This window comes from Lynx rufus, unplaced genomic scaffold (genome assembly GCF_022079265.1).
Source record: "Lynx rufus isolate CCGP_SWC_20201006 ecotype Redwood Valley unplaced genomic scaffold, mLynRuf1.p SCAF_3, whole genome shotgun sequence".
Taxonomy (NCBI): domain Eukaryota; kingdom Metazoa; phylum Chordata; class Mammalia; order Carnivora; family Felidae; genus Lynx; species Lynx rufus.
The window spans coordinates 78992142-79010438 of record NW_025814845.1 but is presented as its reverse complement, the minus strand read 5'-3'; the positions used below and the strand labels follow the sequence as shown (position 1 = coordinate 79010438).

The following is an 18297-nucleotide window of genomic DNA, read 5'->3' as shown; positions in this document are numbered from 1 at the left end:
AGCAATTCTTCAATTACAGTTTAGGTATTCCTATACAGAGCAAATCTCTGCTCTGGTAAGCTGTGACTCCCTGTATTTGCTTGTCTGTCTCTCCGATCTTGTGGGCAGTGGTTTGCCCTGAGTTTTTTGCTCTTTCATGGATCTAAGAAGAATTTGAGTTTACATTCTGTTCAGGTTTCTACTTGTTGTTAGGGAGGAATGATGATATCCAAGTTCTTATGTGCAGAAATGGAAACTAGAATACAGGAAATTAGTTGTTTTTTTTTTTAAACCAGAACATTTATTGTATGATTAATCACTGAAATCCTTAAGATGAACTGGATGGTGCAACAGTTGCCTTTTTGGGTTTAGGTGTTGTTTCTTCACGAAATCCATGCCTTAATCTGTGGTATACAATTTTTAGAGGCCACATTAGATCAGTCCCAGTGGTATTTCACCTTTTAGCCTTGGCACTCCAGTTATTCTCTCTTCTGCTTGGCAGGATAGCTACATTTGCCATAGGTCAACTTCTGAAGATGTGGTAGGGCTGAGAGCCATAGTAGTAACATAATGTGTGGTTCTTATTATGATACTTTCCAAGTGATGACGTCCCTTTTGTCATCTTGTTTTTGTGGTTGAGACCAAAGAGAGGAAATGAGTCTTTTAAACATAAAATATTTTCTGGAAGTCACATCAAGAAGATGGTGAACTAGGAGTCCCGACACTCATTCTGCTCCCCTCCGCCCCCCAAAAGAAACAAACTATAAACAACTACATACTGATGAAAATAGCTATGGGAGAGCTTAGAGTACAATGAAGAAGCTACATAAACCCTTAGGAGCTCAAACTCAGGATGGCCACATAGAAAAGTATAAGAGGCATTTTATCTGCTTCACACCATCCCTCAGTCCATCATAGTTTGATGCCAAGAAGGATCTCAGTAGTGTAACTTGCTACCATGTGTGAAGACAGCAGGAGGACCCTTGCAGCCCTTGTTACCATTATGGATATCTGAAACTTTTGCTACTGAGGATCCCTGCAGTCTTCATTGATGCTTAACCCAGCAGATGGAGCTGTCTGGAGTCCATCCCATTGTGCCTCCATTGGAGAAGGAGACACCAGGGCTGGAGCTGCCATTCATGTCTCACAACCATGTACAAACCCAAGACCCTGACTGGACCCAGCTCTAGGAGGATCCCTTTGGCCATGACTTTCTCCTGTGGGGAAAAGGAGAACAGGGGAATTGCAGCGGCTTTTGACACTGACGACCCAGTAGCCTTCGATGCTGCCACAGAACCCTGTGGTTTTTGACCATGTTGACCTCAGGTGTCCTAGCTTCATAGAGTGTATACTGCTGCACCCTCCCTGAAGTCAAAACCTCCTTGGTGGTTCCCCTTTCCTTTGGAGTTAGAGCCATTGTGCCCTACTCAGCTGGTGGCCTGACAATAACTCATAGGTCTTTTCCCACTGAAGATAGTCCATAAAATCTAGAAGAGGTGACTGCTCCCTCAAATGTGCAGACATCAATGCAAGGCTATAAGAAACACATAAAAAATTCAAGGAAACAGGGCACCACTAAAAGAACACTGTATTATAGTAACTGGCTCCGAAGAAAGGGAGATCTGTCAATAAATTCAAAATTATTGTTTTAAGAAAGCTCATTTAGCTACAGGAGAACAAAGACAACTCAGTGAAATCAAGATAATAATTGAAGAAAATATGAAGTTTAACAGAGAAAGAAATCACAAAAGGTAACCAGACAAATTCTGGAGCTAAAGAATACAGTGAATAAAATGAAAATATGCAATAAAAAGCTTCAATAATAGACTCAATCATGCGAAGAGAGAATCTGTCAACTCAAAGAAAGTTCATTTGAAATTATCCAGTCAAAGGAAGGAAAAAGTAAAAGAATGAAAAAGAGTGAGGAAATCTTACAGGCTTTATAGGACATCATGTGAGAATCAATATATGCACTTTGGGAATCTCAGTAGGAGAAGAGAGAAAAAGGGGCAGAAAGAAATAATGGCTGAAAACTTCCCAAATCTTTGGAAGGACATGGTCATTAGTATTCATGCAGCTCAAAAGTCTTGAAATAGGATCAACCCAAAGGAGATTACACTGAGACACATTATACTTAAATTATGAAAAGTCAACAGCAAAGACGGAATTTTTAATGCAGTAAGAGAAAACTGATTCATCACATATTAGACTCCTCTCCCCCAAACTGTGCCCTAAGAATATAAGTTTATTTTTCAGTAGAAACCTTGAGGCCAGTTGAGAGTGAGAGGGTATATTCAAAGTGCTAAGGGAAAAAAACACAGCCAAATAAGAATACTATACCCAGAAACATTCCTTAAAAATAGGGAGATAATGTATTTCCCAGACAAACAATAACTAAGAGAATTTGTCACCCTTAGATCTACTTCATAAGATATGCTTAAGGGATTTCTTAAAACTCAAAACATGCTAAACAGCAGCATGAAAATATAGGACAACATAAATTCCATAGATAAAGGTACATACATAAACACATACAGATTACTATAGTAGTAAAGATAGTATGTAAATTTCTTGAACTCTAAAAATATATATATTTTTAGCTAAAAATATATATTAAAAAAAATTTTTTTTTTGAGAGAGAGACAGAGACAGAGTTTGAGCCAGGGAGGGGCAGAGAGAGAGACAGAATCCGAAGTAGGTTCTAGGTTCTGAGTTATCAGCACTGAACCTGACACAGGGCTCGAATCCACAAACTGCAAGATCATGACCTGAGCTGAAGTTGGGCACCCAACCGACTGAGCCAGCCAAGTGTCCTGATAAATATATTTTTTAATGGCACACAATTTAAAAAGAAGCAAAATGTCTATAAGAGCACAAACTATATATGCATGTGGAGGTAATAAAAGGTTAGTATTTTTGTATGTGATTAAAGTTAAATTAAAATGGAAGGTCATAATTATAAGATATTTTGTATAACTCTTGAGCTAACCATGAATAAAACCTATAACAGGTACACAAAATATGAGAAAAAAAACAAACAAATCACTACAAAAAATTATCCAGTAAGAAAGGAGCATAAGAAGAGAAAGATAAAACCATTATAAGGCACAAAGAAAATAATTTTTTAAAATGGCAATAATAAATTTCTCACTTATCAATAATTACCTTAAATGTAAATACATCAAATTCACCAATTAAAAGGCCTGTAGTGCCTGAATATATTTAAAAAATAAAAACAAGCAAGATCCAGTGATATGCTGTCTATGAGACACACTTTAGAATTAAAGATACACATAGGCCAAAAGTAAAGGGATGATAAAAGATGTTTCATGCAAATAATGATCAAAAGAAAGTGGGGTTCGTTATATGTATGTCAGAAAGAAATAGAATTCAAGTTTAAAACTATCTGTAGTGACAAAGAAGGTCGGTATATAATGATCAAAAGGTCATCTCAACAGGAAGGTATAACGATTATATATGTACTCAATATCAGTGTATCTAAACATATAAAACAAATATTGACATATCTTAAGACAAAAATTGACAGCTATACAAAATAGTAGGAATGAATACAGAAATATTTGACTTGAACAACATTATAGACCAAATAGATTCAACTGACCTATGTAGAAATGTCTACCCAAGAACAGAATATACATTCTACTTAAAGGCACACTGAACATTCTCCAGGATACATATCTTGAAAGGTCACAAAACAAGTCTTAACAAGTTTAAGAACATCAAAATAATTCCAACTATCTTTTCTGACCACAATGGAATAAAAATAGAAATCAACAATAGCAAGAAAATGGGAAAATGTATAAATACATTGAAACTAAACAACATTCTCTTAAAAATCATTGGGTCAAACAAGTGTCTGTTGATAGATGAATGGCTAAAAGATAATGTGTTGTGTATATACAATGGAATATTACTCACCCATAAAAAAGAATGAAATCTTGCCATTTGCAAGAGCATAGGTGGAGGTAGAAGGTATATTGCAAGTGAAATTAACTCAGAGAAAGATAAATACCATATGATTTCAGTTATATGTGGAATTTAAGAAACAAAACAAAAAAAGACAAACAAAAACACACACTCACACTCATATACAGAGAACAAACTGGTGGTTGCCAGAGAGGAGGTGAGTGGGGGAATGGGTGACATGGATAAAGGTGATTAGTAGTACACTTATCTTTAAAATTTTTTAAATGTTTATTTATATTAGACAGAGAGAGAGAGAGAGAGAGAGAGAGAGAAAGAGAGAGAACAAGTGGAGAAGGGCAGAGAGAGAGACAGAGACAGTATCTGAAGCAGACTCCAGTCTCTGAGCCTTCAGCACAGAGCCTGATGTGGGGCTTGAACCCACGAGCTGTGAGATCATGACCTGAGCCGAAGTTGGATGCTTAACTGACCGAGCCACCTAGGCACCCCAGGAGTACACTTACCTTGATGAATGTTGAAAAATGTATAGAATTGTTGGATTACATTGTATACCTGAAAGTAATTATAACACTGTATGTTAATTATACTTGAATAAAAAAAATAGTCATTTAAAAAAATGAGAAGGAAAAATAATAAAAGAAAAAATCACTGGGTCAAAGATGAAATCAAAAGGAAAATTTAAAAGGTATTTTGAAACAAATGAAAACCAAACATACCAAAACTATGGGCTGCAGCAAAAGCAGTTCTCAAAGGGATGTTTTAGTGAATAATACTTATATGAGAACAGAAGAAAAATCTCAACCTAACTTTACACCACAGGGAACTAAAAAAATTAGAACAAACTAAGCCAAATTAGCTGAAGGGAGGAAATGATAAAGGTTAGAGCAGAAATGGGTCAAATGGAGAACAACAAACAACAAAAAAGAACAAAACTAAGAGTTGGTGTTTTAAAAGATAAAATTGATCAACTGTTAGAGTAAGAAAAAGACAGAAAAGACTCAAATAAAATCAGTTGAAAGAGTAGATATTACAATGGATGCCTGAGAAATAAAGTGAATTGTAAGGGACTGTTATGAACAACTGTATACCAACAAACTGTACAGCCTAAAAGAAATGAATAAATTCCTAGAAACATACAACCTAGCAAAACTGAATCAGGAGAAAGTAGAAAGTCTGAACAGACCAATAACAAGGAGACTTACTTGGTAATAAAAAAATTACCCAACAAAGAAAAGCCCAGGACCCATTATCTTGGGTAAATTCTACTACACATTCAAAGAAGAATTAATACCAATCCTTAAAATTTTCCAGAAAATAGAAGTGGGAACATTTCCAAACTCATTTTATGAGGTTAGCATCACTCTGATACCCTAACCAGGCAGACACTCCCAAGAAAAGAAAGCTACAAGCCAATATTCCTGATGAACACTGTTGTAAAAATCCTTAATAAAATATCAGCAGTTAAATAAAAAAATTGACAGCACATTTAAAGGATCATATACCATGGCTGAATGTGATTTATCCCAGGGATGCAAAGATGGTTCAACATACACAACATGATAGAACAACTTAAGAAAATGGAAGGAAAAAAACCCATGTGATCATTTCAATAGATATAGAAAAAGCATTTGATAAAGTTCAACACTCATTCATGGTTGAAACTGAACAAAAGCAGTATGGAAGGATCTAACATCAATAGAAAAAATCAAAATGGTAACTATCTTATATGATGGATATATATTAATTAGCTTGAATATGGTGATTATTTCACTATATTTATATATCAAATGATCAAATGGTACACCTTAAATATATACCACTATCATTTTTGCTCTTATCTTGTATTTTTCATTTACATGTATTGTAAATTAAATGCCAAAATATTATGTCAGTATTATCCTGTGATACATCACTGTTATTTGCTATACATGGAAAAACTGTAAAAGATAAGGAATGGTTATAGCACAAGTCTTGGTGAGTTGGGGGAGTGGATGGTAGAAGATGTGAACACTATAAAGAGCTGAAGATTTGATTGCTGCTTAGTGTGTCCTTTTCTAGTGAAATCTAATGTATAGTTTAATTTGACCATATTTAAGGGGAAGCTAATTCTAATTATATATACTTGTAAGTACAAATTTTAAACAAAATATTGTGTTCACCTAGGGGCTTATCTGTTCTAACTATATGCAGTTAGCTTCTTTTTCCTTTAAAAATAAACTCTGAAAACAATTTTGATAAAGTAAGAATATTGAGGTGTCAAGGGGTATTTATAATGAAAGCAAATAATATGAATGTATTGATATATTCTACATATGTAATATAAAACTAATAAATGTTTTGTTCAAAATAAAGATTTTTTTCCTCACAACTTTTTCCATGATAGTATATTGACCTAGATAATAATAATAAAATAATAAAATCTTAAGAATAGCTTTTAATTTATTTGTCCTATAATGGTAAAAAGAATAAGGAATTAAGTTGAAGTAGTTGAAAATAGGATCATAATTGTACTTGACATTTCTCAATGCTTTTTTTTTGTCATAGCAAGTATTTGTTTATGAGATTTGAAAAATATTGTTTCTTTTTTTTTTTTATGAAGTTTATTGACAAATTGGTTTCCATACAACACCCAGTGCTCATCCCAAAAGGTGCCCTCCTCAATACCCATCACCCACCCGCCCCTCCCTCCCACCCCCCATCAACCCTCAGTTTGTTCTCAGTTTTTAACAGTCTCTTATGCTTTGGCTCTCTCCCACTCTAACGTCCTTTTTTTTTTTTTTTTTTTTTTTTTCCTTCCCCTCCCCCATGGGTTCCTGTTAAGTTTCTCAGGATCCACATAAGAGTGAAACCATGTGGTATCTGTCTTTCTCTGTATGGCTTATTTCACTTAGCATCACACTCTCCAGTTCCATCCACGTTGCTACAAAAGGCCATATTTCATTTTTTCTCATTGCCACGTAGTATTCCATTGTGTATATAAACCACAATTTCTTTATCCATTCATCAGTTGATGGACATTTAGGCTCTTTCCATAATTTGGCTATTGTTGAGAGTGCTGCTATGAACATTGGGGTACAAGTGCCCCTATGCATCAGTACTCCTGTATCCCTTGGGTAGATTCCTAGCAGTGCTATTGCTGGGTCATAGGGTAGGTCTATTTTTCATTTTCTGAGGAAGCTCCACACTGCTTTCCAGAGCGGCTGCACCAATTTGCATTCCCACCAACAGTGCAAGAGGGTTCCCGTTTCTCCACATCCTCTCCAGCATCTATAGTCTCCTGATTTGTTCATTTTGGCCACTCTGACTGGCGTGAGGTGATACCTGAGTGTGGTTTTGATTTGTATTTCCCTGATAAGGAGCGACGCTGAACATCTTTTCATGTGCCTGTTGGCCATCCGGATGTCTTCTTTAGAGAAGTGTCTATTCATGTTTTCTGCCCATTTCTTCACTGGGTTATTTGTTTTTCGTGTGTGGAGTTTGGTGAGCTCTTTATAGATTTTAGATACTAGCCCTTTGTCTGATATGTCATTTGCAAATATGAAAAATATTGTTTCTAAAAAATTTTTAATTTAAGTTTTGAGGTAACAAGAGAAGATGGAGTCTTTTCCACTTTTTCAACTCCAATTTTTTTGGCTTACGTAATGCTAAATGGTAATTTGTCAATGATTATTAGGCTGGATTGGGCTCATAGACCATAGTTTGCTGACTCCTGAAAGAAAGATATTGAGGTGCATAGCATATAGACTTACGATTTTATTTAGATGGCTCATATCATTTTGGTGACATATGTAAAACACTCTTTAAAAGTGAGGGAGGGGGCGCCTGGGTGGCACAGTCGGTTAAGCGTCTGACTTCAGCCAGGTCACGATCTCGCGATCCATGAGTTCGAGCCCCGCGTCAGGCTCTGGGCTGATGGCTCAGAGCCTGGAGCCTGTTTCCGATTCTGTGTCTCCCTCTCTCTCTGCCCCTCCCCCGTTCATGCTCTGTCTCTCTCTGTCCCAAAAATAAATAAACGTTGAAAAAAAAATTAAAAGTGAGGGAGGTGGGTCTTGAAGAATGAATGCACACTATGGGAGATGTGATAAGGAGTTAAACTGAGGTAAATAAAATAGTTCCAGGTCAACAGAAAAAGATCCCATTATATACTGGTCAACAAAAGCTTGTTTCTATGGAGGCAAGGGTGGGGATTTGTATTATATGGCTATATGTTGTTGGAGACTATAAATATGGTGATGTGGGGAGAATTTGAGAGAATAAGGATTTTCAAGGCTGGAATGGTTAACCATGGAATCAAGCCTATGTGGAGGGAATAAAAGAAATCAGAAGGGGCTTGATGGACTGTAATAATAAGGCAAAGTTGAGAATTTGGAGATAAAAATGAGGGTAAACAGGAAGTAGGTAGGATAGAGGGAATAGAAGTGAAATGATAGTTGCCACTGAGGATACAAGAATTCAGTTTTATGGGGAAGAAAACTTACAAAACCTTGAGTGTGTTGTGCTTTTGTGATCTTGTTAAATTACCATTTGTTAAGTAGAGACCTGGGGTGTTGGATGGTGAGCCTGGTTCAACAGAAGACCACAAGGGAACTAAAATCTAACTCTATTACTCACAGGTGGTGGAGGAGTTACAGGGCATGATCTTGTGGGGAGGTCAAGGCAGGGTGCAGGCAGAGAGTGCGGTAGAACTTCTGGGGCATATACCCTTATTAGGGTCCATGTGTGGAGTGCTTTGGGGTTCCTGGGCTACATATGGATTGGTCAATTCAAACCTAAAAAAGTGGAGTTTTAGTAAGCTTCAAGGGAATCTCATCTAAGGGGTAGGCAAGGGGAAGGTGTGAGTGAGTGAGTGCTTTTCACAAAGGCTGTTGGGGGAATCATGCCTGGAATTTACATTTACTTGTGACTCTACAGTCTTTTATCTAGGGCAAGCCCTCAAGGGAGGGGCTGGTGTCAGTTCAAAGCCCCTGCAGACTGGCCACAAAAAAGTGGATGCTGAATTAGCCATATGGAGTAGTTTAGCTAAACTGTCAATATGTGGATGAAGGTTGGATGAACCCTATGGTTTACCACTTTTTCTAGCTGCCCTCTAGGAAATGATGCATAGGTTTTCTTTGAGTCACAAACCCACCTGGGATTGCTGAGACCTTCCTGCCCTTCAGTTTAGCACTTAGGATGGGGAAGTATAGGGCGTAGGGCCCATTGTCAAGCACACGTATCCATGGTTTTTTGCTTTTCTTTCTATTCCCTTACTCATGAGATCTTTCTCTTAGGCAAGGAGAGAAAAAGCATGGAAAAACAGCCTCTCTGGTAGTATTTTCTTTTTTTGTCTTAATGCTTGATCTCTAACATTAGTTAATTACAGGAAAATGAGTTTTATTCTGTATATCCTTTATAGTCTTAGCTGCCCAAATGCAGATGAATAGAAATGAGAATATGGAGAAGGATTTCAGTAGTGGAGTGCTGCAGGATTTTCAACAGACTGGAGAAATATCTTCATTTTGGGGGCGCAGGGATGGGAAAAAGAACAAGGAGGAGTGATCAGCTTTAAAGATGCTAGGAAAAAACAGTTTGGAATACTTCTCCCACATAATAAGATCAGTTGCAGCAAGTGTAGTATGACTCGGGAAAGTTGCTAAATTTGGTGTGGAATAGGCCGACTAGCTTCATTCCATTTTTTCCTTCTTTAAATTCAGCTGATGCACTGACTCCTACAATAGATGGTACCTACAAATTAATTGTAGGTAGTGATTCCTCAAAACTCTCTCAGAATGCTCTTTACTTACATGGAGCCAATTGATCCTTCTCTTGTTCCCCTGGATCTCACTCAGATTTCAGGCTTGTATTTATACATTCATACTCTTCTTTTTGCTTATTAGACTTTGACTTCCCTCTAAGGTTTTTATGTTTTCACATCTTTACAAACTTCTTCCTCTGAACTCTCTGGGTCTGGCTAATCCAGAGCCTTCCCTTCCCTTTACTTCCATGTAAGGGGAAGTTAACACACATTCTAGAAGAGGGGTGTAGTCTTATTAGATTTGTTTCTCAACATGTTCATCTTTCTCCCCCCAAGCTATGTAAAGTTTATTTCAAAATGCATTTCTTTTTAAATTTAGAAGTTTGCTTTGTTTTGTAGAGACCACTCTTTTGAGACATAATTCATATATCACAATTCATCCATTTAAAGTACATAGTTGAATGGTTTAGTGTATTCACAGAGTTGTGCAACCATCATCACAATCAATTTTAGAGTATTTAACTCATCCCGATTAGCAGTCATTACCATTTTGCCCCCGTCCTCCCAGTTGTGGGCAATGTATTTCTGTCTCTGTAGATTTGCCTATCTGGACATTTAATGGAAATAGAATCATACATTATTTGTCCTTTTGTGACTGGTTTCTTGGCATAGTATTTGCCATGTCATAGCATGTATCAATATTTCATTTTTTATAGCTGAATAATATCCCATTACATGGATATACCACATTTTGTTGATGTATTTATCAGTTAATAGACATTTAGGTTGTTTATACTTTTTGGTTAAGAATGGAAATAATAAGTATAATACTATGCTAAATAAAATCATAAGAATGAGCATAAGAAGGATTCTGCTATGAACATTTGTATATAAGTCTTTATGTGGGCATATGTTTTCATTTCTCTGGGATATACAACTGGAAGTGGAATTGTTGGATAATATCATAATTCTTATGTTTTAGCTTTTTGTGGAACTGTTTTACAAGCAGCAGTACTATTTTACATTAGGGTTAAACTGAAGGTTCAATTTCAACATGTCTTTGCAACACTTGCTTTTGTTTGTCTTTCTGATTGTAGCCATCCTTGTTGGTGTGAAGTGATATATCATTGTGGTTTTGGTTTGCATTTCCCTAAAGACTATTGATGTTGAGTATCTTTTCATGTACTTGTTGGCCATTCATATATCTTCTTCAGAGAAATGTCCATTAGAGTCTGTGCCCATTTTAAAATGGATTGTCTGTTTTTATTACTGACTTGTAAGAGTTCTGTAAATTTGATTTGCTTTTTTCTGGATTTATGATTAATTTCTTTCCAATTTAAAAAAAAATTTTTTTTAACATTTATTTATTTTTGAGACAGAGAGAGACAGAGCATGAACGGGGGAGGGTCAGAGAGACAGGGAGACACAGAATCTGAAACAGGCTCCAGGCTCTGAGCAGTCAGCACAGAGCCCGACGCGGGGCTCGAACTCACCGACCGTGAGATCGTGACCTGAGCCGGTCGGACGCTTAACCGACTGAGCCACCCAGGCGCCCCATGATTAATTTCAATAACATTATTTCTTATATGTGAAATTGTTAAAAAATGTTTATCTTATGTCCACAATGAAACCATTATTTCTGAGATGATAATCTTTTATTCTGCTTGTTTTTTGATATAACTATAGTTAGTGGAGTGAGGTTAATGTTTATTAACACATTTTGAATAAATTGATTACAGATTTGAAAAATGAACACTTTTATTTAGTTTTAAAAATGTTTGTTTTGGGGCGCCTGGGTGGCTCAGTCGGTTGAGCGTCCAACTTCGGCTCAGGTCATGGTCTCACAGTTTGTGAGTTCGAGCCCCACATCAGCCTCTGTGCTGACCACTTGCTCAGAGCCTGGAACCTGCTTCAGATTCTGTGTCTCCTTCTCTCTCTGCCCCTCCCCAGTTCAGGCTTTGTCTCACTCTGTTTCTCAAAAAAATAAATCAATGTAAAAAAATAAAAAAAAAATGTTTGTTTCTTTATTTTGAGAGAGTGAGCATGTGCACGTGCATGAGTGGGGAGGGGGGACATAGAGAGAGGGAGAGAGAGTCCCAAGCAGGCTTTGCACTGTCAGTGTGGGACTTGGTCCCACTAACCGGGAGATCATGACCTGAGCTAAAATCAAGAGTCAGGCTCTCAACCGACTGAGCTACCTAGATGCCCCAAGCAGTTTTATTTAAAATTTGAATTTAGGGAAAGAATTCTTAGGTTTTATCTTTCCTTCCATTTATCCTAATGTCCTGGAAGAATAAATTTAAAGCAATAAAATAATTAAATACTCTAGTGTCTTTGGATTTAAGCATTTTCTTATGGTGCCACAAAATATAGTATGAATATAATATTTTAATGAATGTGAGTTTTTAAAAATTTATCATATCCCTGAGGTGTATTTAATTATGCTATGTATACAGTGTTGTTTCAGTACATCTTTTGAATATATTATGTTGTCCTACTCTACTGAGAACTTCTGTTAAAAAACACAAATATTACCTTTTATTCAACCTGAACATTTTCCACAAAAATCTTTCTTGCTTTTGGCCATGCATCTTCATTAACTTCCTTAATGAAGTCCTTAATATAGAAAGACATTAAATAATAGTTTCTATTGAAGTTCTTTGATTTGGTAATGCAAAATTTATGAGGTTGCTGTAATAACTTCTTATCTGTTAAAAAACTGAGCAAAATTTCACTAGGTGGCGCCAATATTTTGGATTTTATGGACATAAAACTACTTATTCATTTCCCATATTCATTAAAACAAATGTTTAAACAGTATGTGGCAAGATATGAAAATATGCTTTGTAGTTCTCCTGAGCAAACCTAAATTGGAAGTTTTAGTTTTTTGTCTGTTCTGCCAAATGGAAATAACTTAGCAGTATGTATTTAAAAATGTTATTTAAATTCTGGTTGCAAAATAAGTTATAGAACTATCATTCCATTTATCTATATAAAGTTATGAAAACAGAATTTTATTTGTTAAAAAAAATTTTTTTAATGTTTATTTATTTTTAAGACAGGGAGACAGAGCACGAGTGGGGGAAGGGCAGAGAGAGAGGGAGACAGAGTCTGAAACAGGCTCCGATGAGGGGCTCAAACCCACGAACCGTGAGATCATGACCTGAGCCGAAGTCAGATGCCTAACCGACTGAGCCACCCAGATGCCCCAAAACTGTTAATTTTAAAAGTTACATTTAAAAGGTATAATTTATAAACTAGGTTTTCCTCTGAATTAGTAGATTATTTAAGATAATTTATTAATTTTAAGTAAGATCTTAAGTAGATTTCAAGTAGAAAGGTGTAGTTTCAAGTAAGTAAAAATATGCTTATAAACATTAATGATGATTATCTTTTGAAGCCTGTCATTATTACTAAGGGCTCTCTCTTATGGGTGGATTGTTCCATTATTTATGATGGAAAGGTTTCACCTTTTCACTTATCATTGCTAGTCTTTAATATTTATTAAATTACCTGATTAGTTAGCATTATTAACAGGTATTTGGAATTCTATTGCAGTTAGTGATATGTAGTGGTGGCCTTGAAATAACTTAAATTTGAGGATAAACAAAGATTTAGGAGGACTTGCACACAATTAAATGTTTTTCTTTCCTAAACACAAATTACTGGTTTGTGTAATGGCTACTGTGTCTAAAAGTTGGAGTGCAAACTTTTTTTATTTTCTAAGATAAGTTTTCCAATTTTTAAATCAGGGTTTCAAAGAGGAAAGGAAAGGTGTCAAGATGGGAGAAAAAATTATATGTGAGAAATGGAGTGAAGAAGAAGTTTGGAAACATTTATTGCTCAGACAGTGGTTATTTATCCTTTGGAAGAGCATCTGATATTTTCAAGTCTAATCACAAAATGATTGGTATTGTTACTCATGACTTTTATATACTGAAGTCATGCTCATTCATGGTAAAATTTTAAGAACTATATAAAATAAATAAAACATTATTGACTTAGTGGTGAAGAGTTCAGGCTGTAGACTCACACTCCAAATTCTTACTCTAGCATATACTAGTTGTATGATCTTTGGCAAGTTATTTTGCCATTTTAAGTTTAAACAGTTTTCCATCTAAATTTCTAAAGTATAAATAATAGTATCTGCAAAAAGGTTGTGAGAATCCAATGAGATGTAATTATACACACACACATGAATTGCTTAACACAGTGTCTGACATTTGTTAACATGATAAGTGATACATATTACTATTACTCATTTAATGAATATTTATTGAATACTTACTCCATGTTGTGAATAGAAAGATGATGAATAATACAGAGGCTCTTAAATCAAGGAGTTCACACTTTGATAGAAACTACAAGTATGTACAAAAGTTTTCAATAATATTCAAATCAGTTACAATGGGACTTCAGAAGAGAAACTCATTGATTCTTCTTGGAGGATGGCAGAAGTCAGGAAAGGATTTCAAAATATGTTTGGGTTGTGTTTTGAAGGATGGGTAGTTATTTGGATGAAATATAACATTGCAGGCAAAGAGAATGTGCAAAGCCATGAACATTTGAGAAAAGCAATCTTTTTTTTATCTAGAGGTGATGATGAACCAGTAAATATTTTAAAGCAGGAAATTCACAACAGCTTTGTGATTTTAGAAAAGTAGGACAGTTAACTGTGAGTCAAATGTATGGGGTGTACATAGTGATTCACATAGTGAATTCCTTTATTAAGATGGTGAAATGAGGAGCACCTTGTGGCTCAGTCAGTTGAGCATCTGACTCTTGATTTTGGCTTAGGTTGTAATCCAGGGTCTTGGGATCAAGCCCCATGTTGGGCTCTGTGCTAAGCATGGAACCTGCTTAAGATTTCTCTCTCTCTCTTTCTCTCTCTCCCTCTCTCCCTCTGCCTCTCTCCCTGATTGCTGTCTCTAAAAAGAAAAAAAAAATAAAGATAGTGAGGTAACCCTAGAAATGATGGGAAAGTGACATATATTTGTATGCTAATATTGGTTTTTATCTAGTGATTAATTTGATCTAGGAGGATGAGTGGGAAGTATTGAGGATGACTGCTAGATTTCTCACTTAGAGTACTATATGGATACTAGAGAGAGTTGGAGAGAGAGCATACAGAAAGCGTGTCATTGTGTGTGTGTGTGTGTGTGTGTGTGTGTGTGTGTGTGTGTGTGATGTGTAGTTCTGGGAAATCAGATTATTTTAAGCATCTGTTTGTTACATAGGTAGAAATGTCTTGAAGGTTGTCAGAAAATTGAGAAAAATCTGGATTGGAGATTTAGGAATTAGTCTTCGGGCTAAGTTATATAGTCCATAAGGAATGAGGATTGAACCTGGAGGTTGACAACCTTTAATGAGTAAGTGGAGGATCAGGGGAATCTAAGCAAGAAGCAAAGAAGGAGGATTAAAAATGGTATGAGTAGAATGAGGAAGAAATGATCTCATAGGAGCCAGAGGAGGATTGTGTATCAAGAAAGTGGTTGCAATCTGTGTTCCATACTTTGGATAGATTAATAAACATAACCCAAGTGGTGCCTGGGTGGCTCAATTGGTTAAGCATCCAACTCTTGATTTCGGCTCAGGTCACGATCTCACAATTTGTGAGTTCGAGCCCTGCATTGGGCTCTGCGCTGGCAGTATGAAGCCTGCTTGGGATTCTCTCTCTCCCTCTCTCTCTGCTCCTCCCCTGCTTGCTCTCATGCTCTCTCTCAAAATAAGTAAATAAAATTAAAAAAAAAAAACCCAAAACATCGTTTAAAAAAATAAAGATAACTGAAAAGAATCCATTGAATGTTGCAGAATTTTAAAATAAATGGTAATTTTAGCAAAACACTCTGATGGACCAGGTTGCAGGCAGCAGATGACAATGGACTTAAGAATGGATAGACTTGGATTGTGATGCCTCCCACTTTGGTCTTCTCCAATATTACTTTGGCTATTCGGGGTCTTTTGTGGTTCCATACAAATTTTAGCATTGCTTGTTCTAGCTTTGAGAAGAATGCTGGTACAATTTTGATTGGGATTGCATTGAATGTGTAGATTGCTTTGGGTAGTATTCTTCCAATCCATGAGCATGGAATGTTTTTCCATTTCTTTGTATCTTCTACAATTTCCTTCATAAGCTTTCTGTAGTTTTCAGCATACATATCTTTTACATATTTGGTTAGGTTTATTCCTAGGTATTTTATACTTCTTGGTGCAGTTGTGAATGGGATCAGTTTCTTTATTTGTCTTTCTGTTGCTTCATTATTAGTGTATAAGAATGCAACTGATTTCTGTACATTAATTTTATATCCTGTGACTTTGCTGAATTCATGTATCAGTTCTAGCAGACTTTTGGTGGAGTCTATTGGGTTGTCCATGTATAATATAATGTCATCTGCAAAAAGTGAGAGCTTGACTTCATCTTTGCCAATTTTGATGCTTTTGATTTCCTTTTGTTGTCTGATTGCTGATGCTAGCACTTCCAACACTATGTTAAACAACAGTGGTGAGAGTGGATGTCCCTGTCCTGTTCCTGATCTCAGGGGGAAAGCTCTGTTTTTCCCCATTGAGAATGATATTAGCTGTGGGCTTTTCATAAATGGCTTTTATGATGTTTAAGTATGTTCCTTCTATCCCAACTTTCTCAAGGGTTTTTATTAAGAAAGGATGCTGAATTTTGTCAAATGCTTTTTCTACAATGATTGACACGATCATATGGTTCTTATCTTTTCTTTTATTAATGTGATGTATCACATTGATCCCAGACTTTAGCCTCTACTACAAAACTGTAATCATCAAGACAGCATGGTATTGGCACAAAAACAGACACACAGACCAATGGAATAGAATAGAGACTCCAGAATTGGACCCAAAAATGTATGGCCAACTAATCTTTGACAAAGCAGGAAAGAATATCCAATGGAAAAAAGACAGTCTCTTTAACAAATGGCTGGGAAAACTGGACAGAAACATTCAGAAGAATGAAACTAGACCACTTTCTTACACCATTCACAAAAATAAACTCAAAATGGATAAAGGACCTGAATGTGAGATAGGAAACCATCAAAACCCTAGAGGAGAAAGCAGGAAAAAAAACCTCTCTGACCTCAGCCACAGCAATTTCTTACTTGACACATCCCCAAAGGCAAAGGAATTAAAAGCAAAAATGAACTATTAGGACCTCATGAGGATAAAAAGCTTCTGCACAGCAAAGGAAACAATCAACAAAACTAAAAGGCAATAGACGGAATTGAAAGAGATATTTGCAAATGACATATTGGACAAAAGGCTAGTATCCAAAATCTATGAAGAACTCACCAAACTCCACACCTGAAAAACAAATGATCCAGTGAAGAAATGGGCAGAAAACATGAATAGACACTTCTCTAAAGAAGACATCCATATGGCCAACAGGCACATGAAAAGATGCTCACCGTCGCTCCTCATCAGGGAAATGCAATCAAAACCACACTGAGATATCACTTCATGCCAGTCAGAGTGGCTAAAATGAACAAATCAGGAGACTATAGATGCTGGCGAGGATGTGAGAAACGGGAACCCTCTTGCACTGTTGGTCGGAATGCAAACTGGTGCAGCCGCTCTGGAAAACAGTTTGGAGGTTCCTCAAAAAATTAAAAATAGATCTACCCTATGACCCAACAATAGCACTGCTAGGAATTTACCCAAGGGATACAGGAGTACTGATGCAGAGGGGCACTTGTACCCCAATGTTTATAGCAGCATTTTCAACAATAGCCAAATTATGGAAAGAGCCTAAATGTCCATCAACTGATGAATGGATAAAGAAACTGTGGTTTATATATACAATAGAATACTACTTGGCAATGAGAAAGAATGAAATACGGCCTTTTGTAGCAACGTGGATGGAACTGGAGAGTGTGATGCTAAGTGAAATAAGCCATACAGAGAAAGGCAGATACCATATGTTTTCACTCTTATGTGGATCCTGAGAAACTTAACAGAAGACCATGGGGGATGGGAAGGGAAAAGAAAAAAACCTTAGAGAGGGAGGAAGCCAAAGCATAAGAGACTCTTAAAAACTGAGAATAAACTGAGGGTTGATGGGGGTGGGAGGGAGGGGAAAGTGGGTGATGGGCATTGAGGAGGGCACGTGTTGGGATGAGCACTGGGTGTTGTATGGAAACCAATTTGACAATAAATTTCATATTAAAAAAATAAAGCATTAAAAAAAGAACGGATAGACTTAAGAAAATCTTGTGAATATAGATTGCTTACTCTTTCAGGGAGTTTGCCTAGCATGGAAGGCCGAGAGATAAGCTCTTATTGAATAGCTAGAGTTTTTTTTTTTTTTTCTTTTCTAGAGGAGAGACTTTATAGTTCTTGCCACTATAAATCTCTGCATGTGTTATTTACCTTTTGCTAATTTAGGATTACTGCCAAAATAAAAGCTAGGTTAATGATTTTAAATAACCTGATAATTAAGTTATTAATATTTCAATTCAAAAAGCTTTTATTGAATTGAGTAATGTTTGGTTAGCATTACACTAGTTGCCATAGGACTTCAGATATTAAAAAAAAAACAACTTCTTTTCCTTCTAATTGGAGACACAGATCACATATATGAAACAGAAAATACATGGTGTTTCCCCTGACATTTACTG

At 36.2% G+C, this 18297-nt stretch overlaps 1 protein-coding gene and 1 pseudogene across 1 annotated transcript in view; one reads left to right on the top strand and one right to left on the bottom strand.

Annotated features, from left to right (window-relative positions):
- Positions 1-18297, top strand: part of STPG2 (sperm tail PG-rich repeat containing 2) — a 640262-nt gene that overhangs the window by 39178 nt on the left and 582787 nt on the right. The gene's annotated exons all lie outside the window — the stretch shown is intronic.
- LOC124520572 (60S ribosomal protein L37-like) lies at positions 308-601 on the bottom strand (annotated as a pseudogene).